We start from the raw sequence: 20,975 nt of genomic DNA, 5'->3' as shown, positions 1-20,975 counted from the left end.
TGTGCACGAAAACCTAAAACAGATCAATTTTTAAAGCTCTGCATTAAAATAAGGCCATAAATTTACAGCAGATACTGATGGCCAATAGAATGGTAAACTATATGTGGTTAAAGAAAGTGCCATTGAATGTTTTAGCAGGTGCCCATGTTGTCCAGGTGCTCTGATTGACTAGGAGCTGGTGCAGTGCTTATACCCCTCCTCCCCTCCCACCCGGTGTTATTGAGCAACTAGCACCTTCTTCCTACTTCTCTCACCAACACTTGCTACATCTATGGTCTACATCTTTGGCACAAATGAAGGTCAGCGACGTGGTGCTGAGAGAGGGCGGAAGAAAGTGTGTGTGTGTGGGGGGGGGGGAGGAGGAGGAGAACTGCTTGCACACCCAAGCCTGAGCATTGACCACAGAGCACCAGGCAGGGAGGGGGAAGGAGATGTAAGCCCTGCACCCCTAAGCAGTGAGTTGTTCATCAGAGTTCCTAATGATGACAAGATGGTCATCTGTCAAAATATAGCCTTAAATTGTGGTGCATGTAGTATTGCGTACTATTAGCATTGTTGGCTGGCAAGTTGCGGGTCACCAGTTCAAACCCAACCACCAGTAATTATTTGTTATTTATTATTATTTACGTATGGACCCAGTAGGACCATGCAAGATACAATCCATCAATGTCACGTTTGATGGTTGGCCTTTCTTTGTGCCCAAATTTATTTCATCCTTTCAGAATGAAGTCTTTTTCTTTCACCAGACCACGGTGTTCCAGTCTGTTTTCTAATCCCTCTGACCAATTTTCCAATCAAATATATTTTGTCTGAATGTTTTCCTACCTGTAAGGTCTGCCTGAATTATGCCAGCTGCTTTAAGATCCTCCTTAATTGCAGCAATCCATTTCATTGGCTCAGTTTTGGACTTACTTCTGTTTTCGTAGAATTCTACTATTTGTTTTGTCAATCTAGTGCGTGCCATTATTATAATGTGCCCATAAAACTTAAGTCTCCGTTTTTTCTTAAATTATCTTGTTTGTAATATTTGTACATTCTGGACTATTTAATGTTTGTATAAATAGCTGCACTATCCATCAGTGAGGTCAGTTCTGTGCTGTCCTTCACTGATGACCATGCCTTCAGATTTGGACTTGACTTTGGTTTCAATATGATACTGTTTGGTGGAGATACCAGAAACTTCAAAACATTTACACGGCTCCGATTAAACAACATAAAAGCCATCACCTACATGTACAGGAACTGAAATACAAGCAGTACATCACACCCAAAAGCTGTATATTGAGGGGAGAGTTGGATTCCTAAACAGCAGTAAGTCAGCTGCACATCAGATATCCCTCAGTGTTATCTTGAGATGCTGGTAAGGACCTGACAAAATGATTGAAATGATTCAACTGAGTTGCCAAGTACAACAAGTGGGATGGAAAACAGAAATGAGCATTTGGCGTCATTGGCCAGGAGGCCACTTGAGTGCGGGGCAAGTCCGGCCACCTTTGTGCAGGTCTTATTACATTCGACGCCACATTGGGCGACCTGCATGCCAGATGGGGAAGAAATGATGATGAAGACAACACAACACCCAGTCCCTGAGTGGAGGAAATCCCCGACCCAGCTGGAAATCGGACCCAGGCCCGTAGGAGGGCAATCCGTCACGCTGACCACTCAGCTATCGGGGCGGATAACAAGTGGGATGAAAAGATGTGTTTGGCATGTATACTTTTACAAGGATGGAACAGCCCAGATATGGTTTGAGAACAACACAGGCTCAACATATTGGACAAATTCCAGAATGAACTGAAAATAAGATATGGTGACAACTAATAGTAGAACAATTGAAGAACAGGGGCCAATGTCATGGCAAAATGATACAGCTATATATATACACAGAAAGTTTTGGCCCTTTGCAACACTGTGAAGCCAAATGTGACAGAAGCTGACAAAATCTCACATTTGACAAAAGTAATTGCAGTGCCCGTGTTGTTCAGAAATACAATGCAATGTTCCTTCGGACGTACATACATGCTTGTCCAAAGGAACAGGCACTATGGCAACTACAGCTGTTATAACATACATGAAGTGTATTCATAGTTGTGAATACAGACAACCATCTGCTGTATAAAGGAATGGCAACAATGAAATTTATGCCCGACCAGAACTCAAACCCAGATTTTCCGCTTATTACTAGTAGGTCGCCTTACCATTAGGCTATCCGGGCACAACTCACGGCCAGTTCAATACCGGGGGAGCAAGTTTCAAGTAAAATGTCCCCCTTGTATGAGAACATACATAATGGATGTACGTGTCCAGGTTGTAGACACATGGTTGATGACATATGGAAATTTGGGTCTGGTTGTAAGATGTGCTCAGATAGCTTAATGGTAAGGCAACAACTTGCGATAAAGGGGAAATCCGTTTTCAAGTCCTTGTTCGTCGTCATTCCATTACACAGCTGATGGTTGTCCATATTCGCAACTGTAAATATATTTCATGTATTTGATAAAAACAGTCACAGCAGATGTGTACCAAGCTTTTCTGAGAAAGGATGATGCAACAGAAGAATTCATCAAGTGGTGCCAGCACATCTAGGAAATGAAACAGAAAAAGCATCAGAAGAAAGAGGTATGATCAACTCACAAATCTGATCCCTATGTTAGTTCTAAACCACTACCACTATCAAGAACTCAATGTGCTGGAGTGTAAGACAAGAGATACAGCATTTTATGGCAGCCAGAAATGTCTGACAGAGTACAGAAGACGTAATGGCCATGAACATCGACCTCACAAATCATGAGGTAATACAGAATGTTGAAGAAGAGGTGTATCGATTTTTCGCAGCGATCTCCACAATGGACTCAGCCAACTTGTACTTAAGCCATCTCTGTCAAATGCAACCTAGCATCCGATGAATACAAGTATAACCAACTTCTCTATCAAGTAAAATGACCTGCAGAAAAACTGAGGTTTGGAGAAGAGAGGACAAATGGTTCAAAAGGCTCTAAGCACTATGGGACTTAACATCGGAGGTCATTGGTCCCCTAGACTTAGAACTACTTAAACCTAACTAACCTAAGGACATTACGCACATCCAAGCCCAAGGCAGAATTCGAACCTGCGACCATAGCAACAGCGTGGTTCCAGACTGAAGCGCCTAGAACCACTCGGCCACAGCAGCCGGCTAAGAGAGGACAACACACTAATCTGTTTTCACTGGGGAATCCCTAAACACACTGTGTGCAACTGCAGAGAAAGATGACTGTCACAAGGCTATTACACTGCAAGACCTCAACGATCACAACGGTCCTACTCATGCCAACCAACTGCAAATGATTACAGCTGATCTGCGGGCAAAACTCATCACTGCACAGCGGGCAAGGTTGTTCCCAAAAATGCCGTAGCCATAAAGAACATGCATTGCAAGAATAACTATTTGGGATAAAGCACAGACCCTTGAATTTGTCATTTGAACATAATTTAATCATGATAATAATCTCACATTGGACTTGCTGGCATCACAAGCATTCATATACTGCGAAAGATCAGAGCTTCACAAATCTTCATCTAAATCTATACTCTGCAGACCAATATGATGTGCAAGCCAGTGGGTACATCCCACTGTACCAGTTACTAGGGCTTTTTCCCATTCCATTCACATATGGAGCATGGGAAGAATGATTGCTTCGATGCCTCCTTGCATGCTGCAATTAATCTAATTTTGACCTAAAGTTCACTACAGGAAAGATATGAAGGGGTTGTAGTACATTCCTAGAGCTATCATTTAAAGCTAGTTCTTGAATTTTGTAAGTAGGTTTTGTCGGGATAGTTTATATCTGTCTTCAAGAGTCTGCCAGTTCAGTTTCTTCAGCACTCTGTGAGGTTGCCCCAAGGATCAAACAAACCTGTGACAGTTCGTGCTGTTCTCCTCTGTATATGTTCAATATCCCCTGTTAGTTCTAGTTGGTACAGGTCTCAAACACTTGAGCCAAGGTTTAGGATGGGTTACACAAGTGATTTGCGAGCAATTTCCTTTGTAGACTGATGACATTTCCACAGTATTCTGCCAATAAACCAAAGTTTACCACCTACTTTACCCACAACTGAGCCTATGCGATCATTCCATTTCATGTCCCTACAGAGTGTTACACCCAACTATTTGTAAGAGCTGACCAATTCTAATTGTGACTGATATCATAACCAGGTTTCTTCATTTTGTGAAGAAGTACACAATTTTACATTTCTAAACATTTAAAGCAAAGTGCCAATCTTTGCACCACTTTGAATCTTATCAACATCTAACTGAATATTTATTCGACTTGTTTCATTATCGGCAATTACATCAACTGCAAAGAGTCTGATGTTGCTATTTTCAAATTGAGCACAAGATCATTAACAGACAACATGAACAGCAAAGATCCCAACACAATTCCTTGGGGCAGAAGTTACTTTTACTTCTGTCAGTGACTATCCATACAAGATAACTTACTGCATCCTCCCTACCACGAGATCCTAAATGCCCCATATGACTGTACTTTGGATAATAAGCATAGATGTGGTACTGAGTCAAATGCTTTTTGGAAATTGAGAAATCCTGTGTCTACCTGACTGCCTTGATATAAAGCTTTAAGTATGTCGAGTGAGAAATGTGCAAGTTGGGTTTCACATGATCTATGTTTTCATAATCGATGCTGGCTGGCATTGAGGAGATCATTCTGTTCAAGATACCTCAGTATGTTTGAGCTCAGAATGTGTTCTATGACTCTACAACAAATCAGTGTCAAAGATATTCAACAGTAGTTTTGTGGATCACTTCTCCTATTGCAAACGGATGTGACCTACGCTTTCTTCCAACTACTGGGCATGGGCCTTTGTTCGAGGGGTCTGTGATAGATTATAGTTAAAAGAGGGATTCACTCAAGCACAAATTCAGTACAGAAACTGATAGAGATTCTATTGGGTCCTGGAGCTTTGTTCAGTTTTAATGATTTCAGCTATTTCTCAACACCACTTATATCACTCAGCTTTTCAGTGGTATGAGGATTAAATTGAGGCAATGTTCTGGTTTTCCTTTGTAAAGGTATGTTTGAAAATTGAGTTAAGCATTTCTCATTTTGTTTTTCTATACTTAGGCTAAACTGACTAATTGATGCATTGTACCAGGGTAAATCACAATCCTTCACTTTGAGCAGAGTGCAAGTTCTAAGATTCTGCTACAGAATTGGATTCGAATTTCCCGACCTCCACTATAGGGTGAAGAACTGTAGGGTACCCTTAAACAGGTCAGGTGTACAACACACAGGAAGCAGCTCCTAGTGTAGCGGAGTACGTGTGGTGTGCACAGGGGCTACTTTTAGGTTTGAGGAACCTGTCCGTGGGACCAGAGATGAAAGAGACTACCAAAATCAAAGATACATCAGTTACATGTTCTCAGAGAATGCTCTTCCTCACAGGTAAGGTATAGAAGAGATGAATAGAATTGTAAATAGCGGGATTATCGAAAGAAAGGTCCCAGAATTAATATTGCTTATTGAAAGTTATAACGCACAGATAGTGTTAGAAAGCAAAAATTTGGATGACGTCCTAAGTTCAGATTGATGACGTCCTAAGTTCAGATTGATAGGTTAACCATCCATGATGGCCGCGTATTCACTGCAGTCGAGAATTCAATAATATCTAGCGGGATTATCATGGATTCGGAATGTGACTAGCTCTTGCTGAAGTTAGGCAGCAAAGGTCAGTCAAAAACAGTAATACGATGCTTTCATAAGCTGTTTGGGTCAGGAGCTGCAGCAGTAGAGCACTTCAGAAGCACTTCAGAGAAAACTTGCAGAATATTATTAGTAACGTTCCTGATCATGCCAGACAAGTCGAGACTCAAGGAGAATCGACGCACACGCTATAGGGTGGCCTGCAGCGAGTAAGATGGGGAAAGAAACATTAATTTAAGGACGCGTGGCAAAAGTACTCATACGCAAAAGTAAAAGCCTGCTGCGGTGGCCGGGAATCGAACCCGGATCAACTGCTTGGAAGGCAACTATGCTGACCATTACACCACCACCGCACGGTTTCCTTCCGCGCCTCGCGAGCCGCGCTGTGTGAAATGTCTTAGACCTCCTATCTACAAACACCCCTGAACTTACTGAATCAGTTAACAAAGAGAAAGGTATCACTGATCATAAAGCCGCGATAGCAACTATGACTGTGGGTATTATAAGAACTGTTAAGAAAGGCAGATAAATATTTTTGCTTAGCAAAAATGACAGGATACAAATTGTAGAGTATCAGAGTAGTCAACAACAAATATGCAGTGCTAAGGATCAAGGTGGAGCACAAATGGAAAAAAATTCAAAAGCATCATTCGATACGCCTTCGATAACTATGTTCCGAGTAAAGCCTAAAGGGATGAGAAATGCCCTCTGTGGTTTAATATGCATGTTAAAAAACTTCTGTAAACAAAGAGAGTGTTGTAACAGTGACCAGAATGGTCGCAGGGTAGTAGTGACGGAAACGCGGCGGGACCCGCGGAGCGACCCACGAACAACAACACAACAGGAGAGGACAGACACGACCAACAGAGGACCTTACGTCACAACAAGAACAGACAACAGAGTAACAAACCAAACCAGACAACCACGTCCACCGGAATAGAAACACGAAAGTCAATACGCTGTCCGAGGCGATATGTCCTGAGACTCACGTGTTGTTAGACTGCTGGCTGAGCGCGAGGCAGACGCTTAAATATGCTATCGGGGGCACTGCTATTGGCCACTGGGACCACGTGTTTCACTGTGGCGCCCTCACACTAAAAGCGGGCCAGGAGGCGCATGCCGCCACAGCTTACGGTGCAATGGTGCAGAGGATTCTATGGGTCTTCGACGTCCAGGACGTGTGGCGCGGATTCAAATTCCGCAGTGCACGGTACCAGAGAGAGTTTCATCACATATTCAAGAGAAGTCAAAACCTAGGAGACAAACAAAAGTTGAATAAAGCGAAAATGTGCGTAACGTGATCATTGAGAAAAGTGTTCAATGACTCTGAAAGTAAAATTTTGTCGACCAATCTGACTGAAAACCCTAAGAGGTTTTGGTCTTACATAAGATCAGTAAGTGGTTCAAAATAATCTAAGTGACCATACAAACTCAGAAGTGGAAGATAACCAAAAGAAGGACAAAATACTGAATTCGGTATTCCGATGTTGTTTCACCAATGAAGATCATGAAACAGTCCCTCCTTTTAATCATTATATGAACATCAAAATGGCAGATATTGAAAAGATCGCAGAACAGAAAGGCACCTACAACCGCTTAGTAATGGAAAGGTATCAGGACCAAATGACATATCTGTAAGATTGTAGAAACATTATGTGAAAGAACTTGCGTCCCTTCAATCGGCAGTTTATAGTAATTTGCTGGAGCAACACAGGGTACCTAGCGACTGGAAAAAAAAGTGCAAATTCCCATTTCCAAGAGGAGTCGTATGATAGATGCACATAATTATAGACCAATATCATTGATAACAAACTGTTGCAGAATTATGGAACATGTTTTATGTTTAAGAATTATAACGTTTTTGGAGAACAAAAATCTCCTCGATACAAACCAACATATAGTCTGCAAACAGAGATCTTGGGAAACTTGGCTCACTCTGTTCCACAATGAGAGCCACAGCACTGCTCTGATTGATGCAGTGTTCCCTGACTTCAGGAAGGCATTTGAAACTGTACCACACTCCACCCACACTACTTTCTAGTGAGCTTACCAAGTATCGGAACAGATTTGCAACTGGATTCAGGATTTTCTTACAGATAGAACTCAACATGTTGCTGTTAATGTAGCAAAACCTAGAGATGTAGAGGTTTTCTGGAGTACTTCGAAGTAGTATGATAGGAACGCTACTGTTTACAATGTATATAAATGTTCAAGTAGAAAGTGTCAAAAGCTCTGTAAAACCATTTGCGAATGAAATGGTTGTCTGTAAGAACGTAGCAGTGCCACAAGACAGTATCAATCTGCAAAATGACCTACAGAAGATTGATGAATGGTACAGACTCTGATAGTTAACACTGAACACAAGCATAAAATATTACTTGTACATAGGAAAAGAAATCCACTACTACACAACTACACTACTGACGGAAAATTGTTGGGAAGAGTATATATTCTAAAATATCTAGGATTAACTAATCCAGAGTGACCTTAATTGGAATGAGCACACAAACCAAACAGTAATGAAAGCAAATGCCAGACTGAGATTCATAGCAAGAATCTTAAGGAAGTATAACTCGACCGATTCTTGAGTACTAGTCATCAATCTGGGATCCAGTGCTGCATTTCATAGCGAGACCATTTAGTTGGCATAAGAGTGTTATAGATATGCTCAACAAACTCCAGTGGCAAACGCTACTAGAGAGGTGTTGCACATCACGGAGAGGTTTACTACAGGAGGGAGTGGGGATCAGTTAATGGTACCAGAAGTACCCTCCAGCATACACCATCGGGTCAAAAAGGTGGAGGTGCTGTCATATTTATAAAAAAAAAAATCCATAAACTATAGAAGTTTTGACCAGTTTGACCACTTCAATAAAGAAAACGATTTTGAGGCAGCTGTAATCGAAATTCTAGAATCAAATATAATCATAACATGTATCTATCGACCTCCAACAGGCAATGTATGTGTCTTCCTAAAAAACCTTGAAATAATCCTAAACAAACTTCACCAAAACAAAAAGGTACTAATTTTATGTGGTTATTTCAATGTTGATTTCCAGTTGTTGACTGAATCTCACTAACTCATTCAGTCTGAATCCCACAGTAACATTCCCCACAAGGTGCAAAAACAACACCAAACCATACTTGATCAGATATTTGTAAACTGTCCCTATCAGGAAGTCAAACCTCTGGACACAGGCTATAGTGATCACTGTGGCCAAGTCCTATACCTTACAAATGTTCTCCCCTTAGACTGCAACAACAAATACACAACTAAAGTAAGAAATTACACCAATGAAAACATGAAAATCTTCAATGATTCCTTAGCAGCAGACACATAGAACACAGTATATGAAGCAGACAATACAGACAACAAAATGGAATCATTCCTAAACACATTTATCTAAAAAATAACAACCCCATCCCCACCCCATCTCAAGAAAGATATATCAAGCAATATGTCAAAATCCTTAAAGTCCTAGCACTAGCAAAGCAAATAGCAAATGACAACTATGTGGCAACATCCTCAAACAAAACCAAGGCAGTGTGGAACATCCCAGGAACGTAACAAATCAACAGCCACTTAGACATGAAAACGCTATTCTGATCCACAACACCACCAGATTTACTAATCCACAAGAAATTGCAAATATGTTCAACAATTACTATGAAAATATTGTTAAAAATCTGTTACAAAGCATCAACAAACCCACACCCAAAAGACAAGACAAAATAACAACTCCTGTAGAATCTATATTCTTCTGGGAAACTACTGCTGAAGAAATTGTATTAAGTGCAAAGTACCTCAATAATAAATTCTTCTGGAATCAATGGCATCCCAGATTTTATCATCAAACACTGCATAAACAAAATAAATCTCCCACTCTCAAATATGTACAACTCTTCGTTGATGGCAGGTACATTTCCAAATTGCACGAAAGTTGCTAAAGTCATCCCAATCTTTAAGAAAGGTGAAAAACTCAACACAGAAAATTACAGACCCGTATCGCTGTTACCTGTGTTTGGTAAGCTTCTGGAGAGATTAGTTCACCAAAGACTAATAAATTTTCTTGATAAGAACCAGATACTATGTGATGCCCAGCACGGTTTCAGAAAAAACAAATCCACGACATCCTCCATATATGAGTGTTTACACTCCACCCTTGATGCTCTAGACAAAAAACAAAAAGCAGTTGGGATCTTCCTAGATTTGTCCAAGGCATTTGATGTCATACACCACAAGATTCTTCTGGAGTCATATGACATAAGAGGCACCCCACTAAACTGGTTCAGCTCACACCTGACAAATAGGAAACAAAAAGTGTCAATAAAACATAACAATCAAGGACATATCGAAACATACTACTCTGACTATTGCAATATTACACAAGGTGTGCCCCAAGGCTCAATACTTGGACCAGTGCTCTTCCTTGTGTAGATAAACGACCTACTGTCAAACATCAATGCCAGCACCAGTACACTCTTCGTAGATGATACCAGTATCCTCATAACAAGCAAAAATGAACATGAACTCCAAGAGGCCATAAATGGAAATACAGACGAACTTGGTGATTGGTTTGAGAAAAACAAGCTCATAGTTAACACAAAGAAAACCACTTACCTAAACTTCCACCTAAGAACAAATAAAATTATGCCCGATATGAAATTACACAGTTCCCAAATATCCCCAAATACAGAAACATGATTTCTAGGCCTATGGATCCAGGAAAATCTAAAATGGCAAACACACATTAATAAAACTAATAGTAAGCTAAACAAAGTGTGCTAAGCCCTACGAATCCTTGCATACTGCACAAGCCCAGAAACTGTTCACACAGCCTACTATGCACAATTCCACGGTGTAATGCAGTATGGTATTATATTCTGGGGAGGCTCTACACATAGCCCAAACATTCTCCTCACCCAAAAGAGAGCTATAAGAATAATGAATAAGGCAATGCCGACTGATAGCTGCAAACCTCTCTTCCAAAAGTTGCTCATCTTACCTCTTGGCAGCCTGTGTATACTAGACCTATGAAAATTTGTAAAAAGTAATATTACAAAATTTAATAAAAATGTAAATGCCCATGCCTATCGTACAAGGCAGAAAATGAAACTCCATGTTAAAGACATGCGCACCTCTGCCATTAAAAACTTTCCTTTCAACAAAGGCATTAAAATATACATCATCAGGCTGCTATCAGAAATAACAAACAGTAAGTCCCTGACTGTATTTAATAAAAAATTAAAATCATTCCTACTTGTTCATTTTTTCTACAGTGCAAGTGAGTTTTTGCTCCACATGGGTGGAAAGAAACATGAAACGAAGTGCAGCAAAGATTTTTGTAAAGAGTAAAACATTAATGCAAGTATGTGCAAAAATCTTGCAGCTATATCATCTGCTACTAAGCAAATTACGTGCAGAAAGAATATCCAACCAGCTACTGTTGTGTGTAAGTGTGAGAGGAATACAGCACTAAAATACAAATGTGTAACTGAGTATGTAATTTGTGTGTTCATAACTTCTCAGAAAATATGTAAGTAAACTCATGTTTGTGTAAACTTTCAGCATATTACTTCCTGCCAGCAAATTATTGTAATGTCCAACATCAAATGTATGTATGTACATCACCATGTGCATGTTATGTACAGTTTTGATTCAGAGGACAAAAAATAAATTATGATATATCTAGCCCAATCAATCTCGCATGCAGCTTCAATTTCTAACTCAATGGATTACAGTGTCTTGTCTAATGTGACAAACCCACAACCTCCATTTGCCATAATCCTATACTTTCAATACACACTGAAGTTTTCCCCAAAAAATCCCCAAAGCAATTACAATACGCACAAGTAACAAAGATTGCTTTGGGCACTTTTTGTTTGCCACTGAAGGCTTTATTATCATGCCATCATCAATGAGACGAGTTCCAGTCATTAACTGACATTCACAACTAAACAACTAAACATTCGAATGCAAAAAGCTGTGCATGTCTCACACAAGTTGCCTACATGTCAGCAATGATCATAAGCATTGCAGGTGTTCAGGGAGAACTTTTGATCACTAAATGTCATGAGCAGCCACAACTCTTCCCTAATCATCATGCATAGGGCAGCCGAACCTACCCAGGAAGGGCACCTTAGTATCTTTAACAAAGAATTGTGCTGCAATAGGATAGTGGTGATAAGAGAGACCAAGCAATCCATGGTAAAACACCATGTCAACATGGAGGATCATTCCCCAATTAGCTAGCATTCGTATAGGGTATCACTGGCTGAAGCATACATAACTTGAAATTGGAGAACAGCAAGACGGCACCACTGAACCTTCAAAGAGTTCTTGGTCCCCTCTAGTGCTGCTTGTGAAGGAGGAGAACCATGCGTGGCATTTCTGCATCAACTATTGAGGACTGAACAAAAAAAAAAAAAAAAGATATCTATCCACTGTCATGCATTGATGAAAACTTGGACTGCTTGAGAGGGGAAAGTATTTCTCAACTATTGAATTGCAGAAAGGCTATTGGCAAATGGAGGTTGATGAGGCTGATTGGGGAAAGGCTGCCTTCATAGCTCCTAGTGGTCTCTGTTTTCTCCTTAAGGAGACACTAACATTCTCTCCGGTTCTTGTATTGTCTGACAAGAATGGTGAGACAGAACTTCACACCGATGCCAGCAGCTTTGGACTAGAATCAGTTCTAATAAAAATTCAGGAAGGTGCTAAGAAGGAGGCAGCTAAACTTCCAGGTCCTCTCCTATTTCGAGATGAACTACTATACAACTGAGAAGGAGTACTTTGAAGTTGTTTGGGCAATTAACAAGTTCTGACAGTACTTATTTGGCAAATAATTCAACATTGTGAGATATCATCATTGTCTGCACTGGTTGACTAGCCTGAAGATAAATTGAGTTGACTGGTGAGGGAGCAAGGAGACTTAAGGAGTATGAAGTCACAATTGTATACAAAAAAAGACACAAACACAAGGACGTCGACTACTTTTAAGGAATTCTTTGGTAGGGAGACCATATCACTGCTGAACAGAGGGAAGATCCAGCACTACTGAACGCCACAGAAACGCCAAAGAATGATGAATTGACCGAAAGAAGGATGAATTGACCGAAAGAAGGATTCCAATTAATACGTGGAACATTGTATGAGAGGAATTATGATCCATCACACAGTATGATGTGTGGACACAAATACAGAATGCTCTCAAGTAAGTGGCAATGATGAGAGGTGACGAGTGATATCTATTGTTACCTGTAACTTGCTTATTCACTACAGTCACCTTTCCTGTGAAATTTTATCCCCTTAACGCTACGCCATCTGATAATATAAAACACGAGAACAAAGGTTTACCACCTACTAGGTATCCAAGTTCTTCCAAATGTATCCTAAATCTGTGTGTGTTTCTCTGTAAAACATAAGCCATATTACAGTGACACTTTATTTAATTTCCCCTTTTTTCCCATCAAAAGCTGCAGTGGGAGCAGGTTTGTAACAGACCAATGCTTGTTACATTATGCAGACATTAATGTCTACATCAGGCATTTGTCTCTTCTTCAGACTGACCATATAGGACAGATGATGTGTGATCTGATGACTTTTGATTCATTCTTTTATATCTTTGGTTATTCAACAGGTTTTCCTTACAATGAGATGGTTCCACATCTGTTTCTAGTGATGAACATGGAGTTTGCGATATATGTTATTCTATTATGTTTGTTGGTGGTACACGGGGAAAAAATGATTTTATCTCAAGTTCCTCACTAAAAATGTAGCTATTAAAGCCAGTTTCAGACAATGAAGTGTGCATTGCACAATGATGTTCCCTTTTCTGCAATGAATCATTATATGTCTGGCACTTAGATTACCAAACAGCATAGTTCATGTTTACTAGAACAGTTCACACAAAATAGAGGGAATGGAAATGAACTTTCATTTCAAATGCAGATTGGATACATTTTCTTCTGGATGTTAAGCTCACAATTCACCAAATAGTAAGCCAGTACAGTGTGTGTGTGTGTGTGGGGGGGGGGGGGGGGGTGTTTGCACCTGCTCTCTATAGTTCTGAAGAAAGATTCAGCTGAAAACTAGCAAAGCTCACAGTTTCTTTAACATGCTTTTGTAAGACTCTGTGGCTCTACATCCAGTGAGTTGCTACCTTTATTTTCAGTCCACCAGGATTTTCCACTACCACATTCCCTGCATGTTACACATTTCTTGCATGCCTCAAGTTGACACTTTAAACAGGATACTGAATTTGGGACAAACTGCTTCAACTTTGGGAGCAGAAAATCAGCTTAATAGCCCAACTGAACATCAATATGCAAAATATATTATAGATATGTGGAAGTGGCAGAACAGATGACATGAACACCATTTGACATGAGGTATGTGGCTATGTACCTTGTGAGCCAGCTGCCTGGCCAATAAAAGAATGACCACAGTGTGTCTTAAGCCACTTCAGTGTTTACACATGCTCCTATCTTACAATATCTGTGCGCCTTTCATTACGATTAGTATGTTTCACTCTTTGGACATCCTCTGTATCCAGTGCTGCAAGACTGGTGCCTGAATGTAAGATTATGGATTTATTCATAACGTCCTTGCATTGCCTTATGATGAACATGTTTGTTTCCAAAGTTTGTGATGCTACATTTGTTTCATATGCTTGTTTCAAGTTTCATGTAAAAATAAACATTTAGTGCCCTCTACAAAGCTGGCAACAAGAAACTTGTTATGTCAGACATTTATATTACTGTTTTGAGCTACGCAGTTTGCTATGATACACTCATGAAATATCATTGGACTTGGATCAGGTGAATATTGGTTACGGGAACCACTAAAGTCGTCCAACAATCGGTTGAACAACTACAGCAGCAAACTCCATCAGAGTTAACCTTCCTCAAATCAACCAAAGAAAGCTCAACAATGACATCAACTCCAGCCACTGCAGAGTTTCCACTTTCTGACAAAGCCAAGGAGTGTACATAAGTTTACGAAATAAACAGTCACAATAAAGTTACGTAATTCTTCTCATATGTTAATATATTTGTGTGTAGCAAACAAAATTTGTGAGCAACATGCTTTAAAAGTTCAAAAAACATAAAGCTGCATTTCACAAAATGGAATGGAATCGGGCAACTCATACAAATATTTGGGTATAGCAGTTTGTAGTGATATTAAATGGAATGATCACATAATTCAGCATAGGTAAAGGAGGTGGGTCACTTCAGTTCATTGGCAGGACACTTGGAAATGCAATCAGGCTACGGAGGAGATTGCTTACAAAACACTTGTGCAACCCATCCTAGAATATTGCTCAATTGTGTGAAACTTACACTACATAGGTCTAACAGGAGTACTGGGAGTATACAAAGGGAAACATGAATAGTCACAAGTTTGTTTGACATATGAGAGAGAGTCACAGAGTTGCTGAAAAACCAAAACTTGACAGACACTTAAAGAGAGATGCCAACTATCCCATGAGAACCTAGTTACTAAGTTTCAAGAACCAGTTTTAAGTGAGGATCTAGAAATATACTGCAACACCCAAAAGATTGCTCTCATATGTACCAACAAGGCAAGACTAGCACCATTACTCACACACACATTTTAGCTATCATTTTTCCAACACTTCATACGTTAACAGAATGGAAAGAAACCCCAATATCTGGTACTCTCTTCCATAAACTTCTCAGCAGTTTCCGAAATGCAGACGTAGATGGTATTGTAATTGAATGACTGCATATTCCGTACACACTTTTATTGTACTGATACATGAGGTTTTGAATGCCACCATATATACATTGTTTTTGTTATATAACAGTATGTACAAGGAGATTCTAGTCAAATAGGCATGCCATTAAATAATGTAATACATACTGTAAGAAAACTGAAAATTTTGTGTTAGTTGCAAACCTTGTGAAGAGTTTTAGTCATTTGTTTGATTAACATATACATAAACATAACATCTAACGTCTTAGTGTCAACTGTGTGTCCACTCAAAAAATACTTTTGAAAAACAGTATCCTGTGATCAGGTGTTTACTTTGGGAATGCGTACAACTGTTGGAAATATCATCTCGGATTAACACACAATGGGGCATTGGTTACACAATCGGCTCAAGTTTTTACACATGGGTGGAAAAGTATAGAACAGGCCATAAAAGCATAATCAATGAACACTGCTCTTGGTGTCCTACAGCAATATCAACGTTGATACTGCAAGCTTGTATTACTTCACTTACTGAAGAAGACTGGTGACTTACAGTAGAAGAAATTGCTGATAAATGGTGAGTAACTGTTGGCATAACTCATTCTCTCACTCAAAACAAACTGAACTACCACAAGACTGCGCAAGTTAGGTTCCCAGAGAGCTTTCTGTTCATTAAAGAGGCAGAGATTTCGCATTTGCACCGAGCTAAAAAAATCATTTCCATAGCAAAGTTGATGCATTTTTGGGTATAATTTTAACCAATGGTGGATACATCAGTTTCAGCCAGACTCCAGGTGTCAAAGCATGTAGTGGAAACACCTGTCGTCATCTTCTTCTTCTTCTTCTTCTTCTTCTTCTTCAGTCCAAAAACTGGTTTGCTGCAGCTCTCCAGGCAACTCTGTGCTGTGCAAGCCTCTTCATCTCTACTGTGACCTACATACTTCTGAATCTGCTTACTGTGTTCACCTGTTGGTCTCCCTCTACAATTTTATACACCCCCCCCCCCCCCCCCCCCGGTCCCCCCATGCTTGCCTCCAGTACTAAATTGGTGATTGGTGATCCCCTGATGCCTCAGAATGTGTCCCACCAACCGATCCCTTCTTTTAGTCAAGTTGTGCCACAAATTTTTTTTCTCCCGATTCTATTCAGTACCTCCTTATTAGTTATGTGGTCTACCCATCTAATCTTCAACATTCTTCTGTAGCACCACGTTTCTAAAGCTTCTAGTCTCTTCTTGACTAAACTGTTTATCTTCTGTGTTTCATTTCCATACATTGCTACACTCCATACAAATACTTTCAAACAAGACTTCCTGACACTTGTACTCAATGTTAACAAATTTCTCATCTTCAGAAAATATTTCCTTGCCATTATCAGTCTACATTTTATTTCCTCTCTATTTCAGCCATCATCAGTTATTTTGCTTCCCAAATAGCAAAACTCGTCTACTACTTTCAGTTTCTCATTTCCTAATTAATTCCCTCGGTATCACCTGATTTAATTCGACTATATTCCATTATCCTTGTCTTGATTTTGTTGTTGTTCATCCTGTATCCTCCTTTCAAGACGCCATCCCTTCTGTTCAACTGCTTTTACCACTCCTTTGCTGTCTCTGACTTCTGGACTTTTTGTAGAAAATTCAAAACACAACCATTGACTAGTAAGGTCATGTTAACCATTTTCTGTTGTTCTTTTTTTGGGGGGGGGGGGGGGGGGGGAGGGAGGAGGAGAAATGTGCTTCTAACAGCATCCACAACTCGGGCATGATTGAAAACAAGGTCATGCCTCAACTGAAGATTGGTTGGTTGGTTGTAGAATGGACCAAACTATGCAGTCATCAGTCCCTCCGACCTTGGATTAACTAAAACTGATAAAATCCCACATTAGGAGAGGCAACCACAATGTCCATAAATGAGAAACTAAGGGAAGGAAGGAAAATGGCGGAAGAAGATGTGAGGGAAAGAAAGTGCTTAATGACAGGTGTGGGAAGGAAGAAGCACAGGAGACAAGAGAGACGCTCAAGACATAACAGACCCCGTAATGAAAGGAGTGGGAAGGCAGAGGGCTGGGGTAAACCACCAAGCCCAGTTGAAGCCAGTCCAGTTGGGGTGAAGAGGGGAACAAGAGGGCCTGTAATCCCCTCCACTCACTGATAATGTGGAAGGTCCCTCCCTTAAATAAAGCAATAAAAACCCCCTACCACAAATAAAACGTAAAACGAGATCCGCCGCTGAGGCAATGGCAGCCAACACCAGGGATAGTGATTCTGGAGAGCTAAAAGTCCATTGTAGGGTGGCTGAGTTGGGGCAGTCCAATAAGATGTGAGCCACAGTCAACATTGATCCACAACGACAGAGAGGGGGGGGGTCCTCATGAAGGAGGAGATAACTGTGAATCAAAAAAGTATGGCCGATGCGGAGCTGGCAGAGGATGACAGAGGCCCTACGAGAGGCCCGTAAGGAGGACCACCATGGAGTTGTAGAATCCTTAATTGCCATGAACTTGTTTGGCAAAGAAAAAGTGCTCCATTCTGCATCCCAAAGGCCCGAAACCTGTTGACATAATGCTGAGTGAAGGACTATTTCCAGAATGCCAATAGCATAGCTATTAGCTATGGGTAGTAGCTAATTTAGCCAGTCGATCAGCAAGTTCATTGTCAGGAATCTCAACATGGCCTGGGGTCCAAATGAAAACCACCGAGCATCCATGTTGAGCAAGGAGAGAAAAGGAGTCCTGGATAGCGATGACCAACGGGTGGTGATGGAAGCACTGGCCAATAGCGTGCAAACCGCTCAATGAGACACTACAGATAGTGAAGGATAGTCCTGAGCTGAAGCAGATATGGTCCAGTGTGCACAAGATGGCTACCAATTCTGCAGTAAAAACACTACAGCCATCTGGGAAGGAATGAAGTTCCGCGAGTCGCGCATAGGTGTAAGCAAAACCAGTGCAGCCAGCAACCATGGAGCCATCAGTACAGATCACTTCTGAACCCTGAAAAGAACTGAGGAGACAAGAGAACTGGTGGCGAAGAGCCATCAGAGGGACAAAATCCTTTGAATCGATTGAGAGGTCAAGACAGAGTTGCGGCCGAGAGACGCACCATGGAGGGGTACATGCATGAGCGGAGAAGAGAGGTGGAAAAGGAAACTGCTAGAGCTCAGAAAATAGCAACTGAATGCGGACAGCCATGGTAAACCCACATCGTGGCCACCGCTGTGGCAGGGTGATCTCAATGTCTGGATAAAGGAGACAATTATTAGGGTGCTTTGTGGTGCAGCGAATGCGGAGCGCATAAGATATCAGCTGTTGTTGGCACAAAACTGGCAGTGGTGGAATCCCCGTCTCTGCGAGAATGCTAATTACGGAGCTAGTCCGGAAGGTACCAGTTGCAAGTCGGACCACACAGTTGTGGTTGGGGTCTAGTATCTGCAGTTTCGAAGGTGATGCAGAACCATAGACAGGACTTCCATAGTCTAAACAAGACTGGACCAATGCTTGATGTAATTGCAGGAGAACAGAGCGGTCTGCACCCCAGGTGGTATTGCACAGACATCTAAGAACACTGAGATGGGACCAGCACATCCTCTTCAGCTGGCGAAGGTGAGGGAGCCATGTCAACCGGGCATCGAAGACCATACCCAAGAAGTGATGAGTGTCCACCACCTCGAGGGGCTGACCATCGAGGAACAGTTCCGAACGGGGATGGACTGTACGGCAACGGCAGAAATGCACAACACAAGTCTTGGCCACCGAAAACTGAAAACCATGGGAGAGAGCCCATGAGTGGGCCCAACAGATTGCCCCCTGTAGACAGCGTTCTACAGTGCCCATTACGGAGGAGGCGTGGTAGATACAAAAATCGTTAGCATACAAAAAAGGGGGACACTGTCGCTCCAACAGCTGTCACCAGACCATTAATGGCTATGAGAAAGAGAGGGACGCTCAGCACAGAACCCTGGGTCAGTATACCATGGTGGCCAGCCACTGATAAGTGTCGGAGCATTTGGTTATGTATCCGATCCGGTCCAGGAGCCGTGTCAGGACAAAGGGCAAGGACATTGGCAAATCCCCACTAACTGAATGGGGCATTATATGGTTCTGAGCAGCGAGAAAAAAAAGACAAAGGGAGTCATTCTGAACACTCTTCCAGGAGAAGGAACATGGGCGGATACTGAGCCGATGCCAAAGCTTGAGCAAAGTGTTGAGCGAAATTTTCTGCCACAACATCCGGTAAGCACAACACCATGCACAGAAATTCCTGCAACCCTGGTGGGAGGATGGTGGCCAAAAATTCGCTGGAGTTTCCCCCAGACTTGTGAAGAGGGAGAGTGGGGTCCTGTGACAGCTATATATCGTTCCCAGCAAATCCGTTTCTGAAATTTGATTAGGTAGCGGGCCCGGGCGTGGAGTTGTTTAAAGACCAGAAGAATAGCAGTAGAAGGGTGCCGCTTGAAGTGTTGAAGAGCACGGGGACAGTCTTTTATGGCTGCAGCAATTTCTGGAGTCCACCAAGGGACCATCTTCTGGCGGGGGGGAAGCCTGTAGAAGAAGGGATTGCTGAAACAGCTGGTGAAAAGGTAGAGGCAGTCAAGGTCTGAGTAGATTCATCAACACTGTTGTGTGGCAATACAGGGGGGATGGGAACAGAGGAGACGGCACCCCAATCAGCCTTAGATATTGCCTACCTGGGAGGGTGACGGAGAGAGAGAGAGATACTGAAGGAAGGTCAAAACAATTGGGTAAGGGTCGCTGTCACATAAGTCATCGTGGACGCCCCACTGAATGGAGGAAAGAAGGTTGGGACTGCAGATGGAGAGGTCAATGGTTGAGAAAGTGCCATGCGCCACACTAAAGTGTGTGGGAGCACCTGTGTTAAGTAAACAGAGGTCAAGCCCTGCCAGAACAGCTTCAACTGTCCTGGCAAGGGCATTAGTCTTATGACACCCCAAAGAGGGTTGTGGGCATTAAAGCCCCCTAATAACTGGAAGGGAGAAGGGAGTTGCTGAAGAAGGGTGGTGAGGGCATGGGATGTGGGCGGCCTGTCAGGTGGGGGGTAGAGATTACAGACTGTGATTGGAGTGGCCAGATGGACCCTGACAGCAATTGCTTCCAGAGTGGTATGGAGGGAAACCCATTTACTAACAACGTCCTTGCAGACCAAGGTGCAAACACCACCATAAGCCCGCAAGGGGTCAATTCGGTTCCGACAAAGTGTGGAACCCGTGAAGGGTGGGTGAGTACGAATTGACAAAATGGGTCTCCTGGAGCACAATACAAGTGGCAGAGTAGAAGGAAAGAAGGAGCTGCAGCTCTGGAAGGTGACACAAATATCCATTAAAATTCCACTGGAGGATTCTCAGACCGGAGACCAAAGTGGAAGTGAATGGACTGGAGTCTGTCACGCCACCGAGTCGCTTTGCGTCACCAATAAGGATGGGGTAATATCAATATAGGTGGGGTCAGAAACTGTTGGTTCATTAACTGTAGGAGGGGAAGGCTGCACCTCAGGGGGTACCAGAGGGGCCTTGCCCTTGTTCCTGCGTTTCTGCTTC

At 41.8% G+C, this 20,975-nt stretch overlaps 1 protein-coding gene and 1 non-coding gene across 2 annotated transcripts in view; both read right to left on the bottom strand.

Moving 5' to 3' along the window:
* Positions 1-20,975, bottom strand: part of LOC126175348 (inositol monophosphatase 3) — a 40,938-nt gene that overhangs the window by 14,347 nt on the left and 5,616 nt on the right. The window lies entirely within an intron of this gene.
* On the bottom strand, positions 5,984-6,055 carry Trnag-ucc (transfer RNA glycine (anticodon UCC)). The gene has a single exon. It is a non-coding gene; the product is annotated as a tRNA-Gly (tRNA).

Source organism: Schistocerca cancellata, chromosome 3 (assembly GCF_023864275.1).
Source record: "Schistocerca cancellata isolate TAMUIC-IGC-003103 chromosome 3, iqSchCanc2.1, whole genome shotgun sequence".
Taxonomy (NCBI): domain Eukaryota; kingdom Metazoa; phylum Arthropoda; class Insecta; order Orthoptera; family Acrididae; genus Schistocerca; species Schistocerca cancellata.
The sequence above is the reverse complement of the archived record's forward strand: the minus strand, read 5'-3'. Positions and strand labels throughout refer to the sequence as shown.